Here is a 6,712-nt window from a genome sequence, read left to right as displayed (position 1 = left end):
CAACTCACCCATTCTACCATACCAGAATTGAATTGCATTGACAAGTGCTACATCACTGTTCTTAAGGATCAGTTAGATTCCAGGCATTTTATTACAAGTCCCCCCAAAAAAAACAACTCATTCATTCCACCATAACAGAATTGAATTGCATCAAGTGCTACATCACTGTTCTTAAGGATCAGTTAGATTCCAGGCATTTCATTACATTATGATTAACCACATTTGAAATGAGAGAAAACACAATGAAGTACCAAAAATAAGTTTTTGAAAAAAAAATAAAGGAAAAAAATATTGTTGGGATAAAGAGAAAAGGACATGACGAGTGAGATTAATAAGGTAGATTCAAACCATTATGTTAACATTCTCCTTCATTTCATCCTCTTCCACCAATCTAACCATAGTCTTAAGATAATGATAGATTCAAACCATGGACTACTGAATTACATTAGAAGTACAATTCTATCTTTTCAACCATCTAACCATAGTCTTAAGATAATGATAGATTCAAACCATGGACTACTGAATTACATTAGAAGTACAATTCTATCTTTTCAACCCAAAAAAATACACTTCCATCCACATGTTGCAAATGGAAGGCAGAATCTATAACTCATTTTTCAGATTCAGAAAAATAAGACTTGAAACTTTTATCAAACGTTAATGTGAAGTTGGAAATTCCAGACTACATAACCAAAAAGCCATCATTTCTTATTGAGCCTATATGTACATGGTTGAGAATTTCTCCATTTCCAAAAATTGCAAGGGGCTTAGCATAAGTTGTTAGAACAAACTTGGTTAGATATTCTATTGGATGTTGGTATGCCTCATTTTTCGTGTTATAGACCTTCCCACGCGAAGACGTCTATTTGTGAGGGCATCTAATAGGACTGTTAAAGCATGTTCTACTGCTTCTTCCTGTTCATCCAATCCAACGGTGCTAAACTGTGGAAGAAGTTGGAGCTCTGAGAGCAGGCCAGCAGCTGCTGCTGCTGTACATGTACGATCCCAAGATGGCTGTGGCCTGCCCTTGAAATACAATAGATGGCCATAGATTACATTAAACACAGCAGAAAGTTGATAAAAAAGAGAACAAGGGAAAAAACAGCCATATATATTTTGTAGCATAGGTGTCAGTTAATCTTAGTTTCCTTTTCTTACACACCTAAGTTTATGCATAGCAGAGGCACCAGGATTTAGGGATATACATGCAAGGTCCTCATCTCCCCAAACTGACTTTGCTTTATCCTGTTGGAAACAAAATTGCACACCAAGTAACAAACCAGCATAGAAAAATGCACACCAAGTTACAAACTAGCCTAGAAAAATCGTATACAGTGTTTCAAGTTTCAACACAAATTAATCCATCAACTTAAAAAACTTTTAGGTCTTTGTGATGATCCAATGGAGTAGTCATAAAGTATGAAAGCCTATTTTTCTTGGGTGGTTGTTCCACCTTGCTATCTTCCCACACACGCAAAAAAAAGTCTGATCCATTAGCTCTTCAACAATAATAAGTTTCTCTCTTTAAGGTTATATGACAATGAGGACATCCGAGATAAAAATCTCTCAAGAGGCAGCATCAGAATATTGAATCTATAAGAGAAACTCAGCCTTATTGAAATTCCCTATTATAACCAACTGCTGTAAATTGCTGTACACTCTACCACATAGGCATTCTCATCCTAAGGTGAAAACCGTGATAAAACAGTATTATTGTATCTACTTCTCTGTTCTAATCACATATTATAAAGAAAAGGGCATTATAATATTGCTACACTAGAAGTGATCTTTTCCTGGTATAAGAAATTCTAATGCCATAATTGCTGCATTATTCTCAGAAAAAGGGCAAGTATCTAAGCATAAACAGTGCTAGCTTCTGTCAGCACTGTTCAACTACAAGTTGAAATTCTCCATTTTATTCCATTTTTTGAATCAACAACTGAACCAGTAACAGAAGAACATTTTAAATACTTAATAATGTTTTTACTTTCTCCTTGCCCTCGGCATACATCACTTGTGCCCAATACTAATAGGACAGAGGATATTGGGCCACTCTAACATGTGTCAAAGGACTATAAGTCTAGAATGATTGAGTATTCCATATAATGAGATTTTATCCAGCCTTAGCACCTTAACAGTCATGCAGCAGATTAATTTTGTATTTTTCTACTAGAATCATATTATGAAATATACAAAATAAGAAGAAAAAAAGAAGAAAGCCACCCAGAAGTAACCTGAAGGCGCCTAAACATTGCTGCTGAATTGCTCCAGGTCCCATCAATCAAAATAAAATGCTGGGTTGCACCTACTTTTAACTGCTTCATAATAAAAAGAAAATTATTACCTTATTGCACCAAATCGAAAACAGGGAAATCTATATTAAAATGTTAAAAGCAACACCATTAAATATTTTACAAGTGGCATTGATTTAACATAAAAAAAATTATATTCTCTTTAGAGTGAAAGGACACTTGTAACTAACAGATGAGTTGTCATTGAAGTGCCAATAAATCCATTTATATTTGTAACTTTGCTCACACCTAGCAATGTAATTCAGAGCTTAAATTATGAGTTGACTGTAGATTCTGTATTAAGTTTTCCTAGTCAATGATCAAGTGGTAAATTCAAAACAAGTTTTAAAATCACATGACTTTGTAACTTCTCAAAAGAAGTTAACATTGTTATACAACCTGCTGCAAGCAAAACACAAGATGCAACTACGATGCCAGCAGCCAGAGTTAATTTCTTCTTATTTGCATGAGCTTAATATCATACAGCAAAGGTCAAAGCCCAATCATTGTGGGCAAATTAATGTAGCTCCCAACCACCAATTAGGAAGGTTTACAACAGAAAAAATAAGGATGGGCCATTGAAGAGTAGACCTTATAAGCCGTTAGAGTAGTTAATTAGTTAGGTTGTTATAAATACAGAAGGTACTCTAGGTACAGGAGGCAGTTAGTTGGTCAGAGTAAGATCTGGTGGGAGAGGCCAGGCTCTCAAATTCCAGGGAACTTCTATTGTAAGCCATTCTTGTTCTTCACTTTGGGTTCTACTGATCCAAAGTAGTAGGAGAAGGATATTTAATAAAAATTCCTTTTCTGTTTCCATTAACATTGGTGAACTGAAACACTATCAAACAAACTAACATTAACATGCCTAAATAGAACCTCTTCAGCATAGACAATGTTACTAGCATATTATTAATCAAACAAGTAAAGATACAGCAATCACTATAATGTTTAAATAAAACCTCTGATGGTGCGACTTCATCACTTGCAACTGGTTCCTGACCAAACGCATTTTCAACTGACTTTAAAGCTGCACTCTTATTGGGATAAAGGCACCACTCTTATTGGGATAAAGGCACCACACATTACTTTTTCCTGAATTAAGGACAATCCAAAGCCAAAGCAAATTGAGTGCAAAATGAGAACCAGGTCCAGATATTAAAAGACATAGAACAGGTACATTCAACATAACAATGATGAACTACTAATTTAAATCATGCAACAGTATCTAAATTGATACCAGGAATCCAGTTTGAACATGCTACCATAATAAAAAGATATTTGGAATGACGAAATATAAACATTAATCCCTGTTCAAATTTGGTATATAATATTGTATTTTTTTGAGTAATTATGAAGCAGCAAGAGTCAGTGATATTAAACTCTCCAAGAAACAATAGACAGCAGAAATTGTAGAAACAAAAGATTCTAGAGTAGGAATTGAAATCTGACTATATTAATAAACAGCAAACACATTCACTGCCAATTTATATAAAGTTATAAACTTAGAGACCTGCCATTTTAAAAGAATTCCACATGATTTCCTCATGTTCAGGAATGCCAAAAAGGCACAAAGTTGCCGCATTAACCCCAAACACCTGCCACAAAATCTTTCCAGTGTTGTTCTGTCTCAAGAAATCCTGCATTTGATGGCCAAAAAGTATATGCATTACGATAATCAAACAACCCCAAAAAAATTAGAATTACCAAGAAACGACAAGTTACATCAAAACCTTTGGATGCATATACAGCCAAAACCTGATTCCAGGGTAGAGTGAACAGGATGTGACTTTTGAACACATACAATCCTCCATGGGAAGCCAGCACTACAAAGATTGAAAACGAAGTTTAAAATGCAAAATGAACTCACTATCATCCAGCAACATCATCTACCTGAAACTAAAAACAACATAGGAGTGCTTTCATTTCAGCACACTCTCTAACTCACTCTTCTAAACAAGAAATAATTAGATGGTTTGCAATCAGCACGTGTCTATGGCCCTGACCAATCTATACATGGCACGTATTTAAGTTTTGTCAAGAATTAATAACTCTCAGTTATGTACTATCATGTAGAGATTAGCAGGGACCATGATGATCTTTAACCACCTAATAATTTCTCCTCTCAACATACCCTCTCTTAAATGTATTGATTAAAATTTACTGAAAACTCCAAAACCAAGTGAGGCTCGCACAATTTTGTGATTTCCTACAAATTTGAACCAATAGATTGGGTTACAAAGTGTGTTCTTAACATTTCTCTTACAAATGACAAACCTTTTGGCATAGGTAACCCCTGCTACCTAGTATGCGACAAGCTATCTGTCTAGCTGAATAAAATTGGAGCTTCTTTTCCGAATCACCCAAAGCCTGATACGTTGCACGGTGTTTCTTATCTTCTTGCACTCTGAAATTCCCCTAATATGCACCCAAAGCCTCAATCAATTAAAACCGAAAAAACTTAAGAGCACTTGAACACAATGATGGGTTACTTACCTGTAACTTTCCACCATTGCCGCCAAAACTCATGTGGGCATCTAAATCTTCTTCCAGAACTTTCAAATCCTCGACGATTTGGGCAACCATGGTGGGGAGCGGGGAGGTGGTGCCCCAACCCTGCCATTCCTGCAACGAGACAACAACCCCTTCGGCCATGTCTGTGTCAGAGAGTGGTGAATGACGATGATATTGATGGTAACGGTAATGGTGTGTGAGTAGAACCCGGGTTTTGTTCCAGAACCACAACGGGAATGGGAAGAAGGGCCTTGTCCAAGGAATCGATCGATGATACCATGTTTATCCGGGCATTGCCACGTGCACCGAGCCAAAATTTTGCGATATATACGTTAAGAATTAAGTGTTATATATAATAATATTGACATATTAAAACATCTTACTAAGGTCAAAACTCATATTATTAGAAATACCATAAAAACTCATACTAAAATTATCAAAATCAGTATTTAACTTAATTTTATGAGTCTTATAATTTTCTTTCTTCATAATATAAAAAACATTTTTTACTTAAAATTTGTCAAGCAGTGTTCTTTGTATAAACAAGTGTTTGTATAAAGAATGTCAAGTCACATTTTTTAATGGTATATTTTGTTATGTAATGTTGCTTAATTTGAAATAACTTTGTAAGTAATGACGTTAGAAATGACCTAAATTAGTGTTCTTATGAGAATTTACTTTCATTATGTAGCAATTAGAGTTTATTAAATAAGTTAAGTAGTATTTGGATAAATAAAGAAAATGAAGCATGAGAACATAGTAATCATATCACTATGGATTAGGATTTTCTAAGATCGTGATTAAGTTAAAAAGTATTATAATTTTATAGGATAAATTAGAATATGTAATTTAGAGAGTATAATTTCCACTATTTTCATTTTTCAGTCAGACCCTTTTATTTATTTTTTATTTATTTTGGTTTTTTAGGTGAATTTCATATAATATTTAGACAACTAGTAAAAAAAATTCTCATAATTAAGTTTTTAACTTTTCTTTCAATTTATCATCTTTTTATCTTAATCACTAAATTGAATTTTTAGTTTTTTATAAGAAAATATTAATGTTTAAAACACTCCTATATCACAGTTTTTTCACGTGAGATTGAGAAATTAAATAAAGTTAACTAATATATAAGTTGGAGATGATGATTTTTTAAGATAGAATTTGCCTGATTTTGAACTGTGTGTATACATTAAATTTAATATTTGATGTGTACCCACTAATTTCTGTATATTGGATGCAAAACGTGTATCAAAATTTATAACTATTAATAAAGATAATTATTTATTTAATGTACATATTTTTTATTTTAAAATTATCCTTTAATATATAACTGTTTTTATTTTTTTTCATAAATCTTTAACATGTAACTATTGTCATTTTTTTTCTGAAAAAACTGTTACCATTATTTTCTTTAATTACTTTTTTTCTTTTTCTTTTTTTAAAAATAAAGAGAGAAATATGAAGTATCTCTTTTACAACTGATATAATATAATGGAATTTCCTTCTCTTGGTTTGTGAACCCAAAATGAAAGCAATTACAGTGATATTTTATAAAATAAAAGTTTCTTTAATTTTCCATGCGTGCAAATAAAGAAAAAACCTAAGCCTTAAATTCATGTCCAAATATACAAAGTAACCCTTTTATAAATCAACTCACACCTTTCGATACAAAAACAATTCTTCTATGATAAAACTTTCTTTAATTTTCTATGCATACAAATAAAGAAAAAACCAAAGTCTTAATTTCATGTTTAAATATACAAATAAAATAGACAATTTTATAAATTAACTGGTAACTTTTGATGAAAAGAAACAAATCCTCAAAAATATACATACTATCACAATACACTTCTTCATTCTAAAATCGTTTGATGTGTTGATATATCTTTTCATTATTTTAGAAGAAT

The 6,712-nt window shown here is 32.7% G+C and overlaps 1 pseudogene; it reads right to left on the bottom strand.

The window, feature by feature from the left end:
• Window positions 1–400: 400 nt before the first annotated feature.
• LOC102659543 (uncharacterized) lies at window positions 401–5,115 on the bottom strand (annotated as a pseudogene).
• Between the last annotated feature and the right edge of the window lie 1,597 nt (window positions 5,116–6,712).

The sequence above is a fragment of the Glycine max genome, chromosome 12, assembly GCF_000004515.6.
Source record: "Glycine max cultivar Williams 82 chromosome 12, Glycine_max_v4.0, whole genome shotgun sequence".
NCBI classification, from domain to species: domain Eukaryota; kingdom Viridiplantae; phylum Streptophyta; class Magnoliopsida; order Fabales; family Fabaceae; genus Glycine; species Glycine max.
Note: the sequence above shows the minus strand (reverse complement) of the source record. Positions and strands in the feature narration are given on the sequence as shown.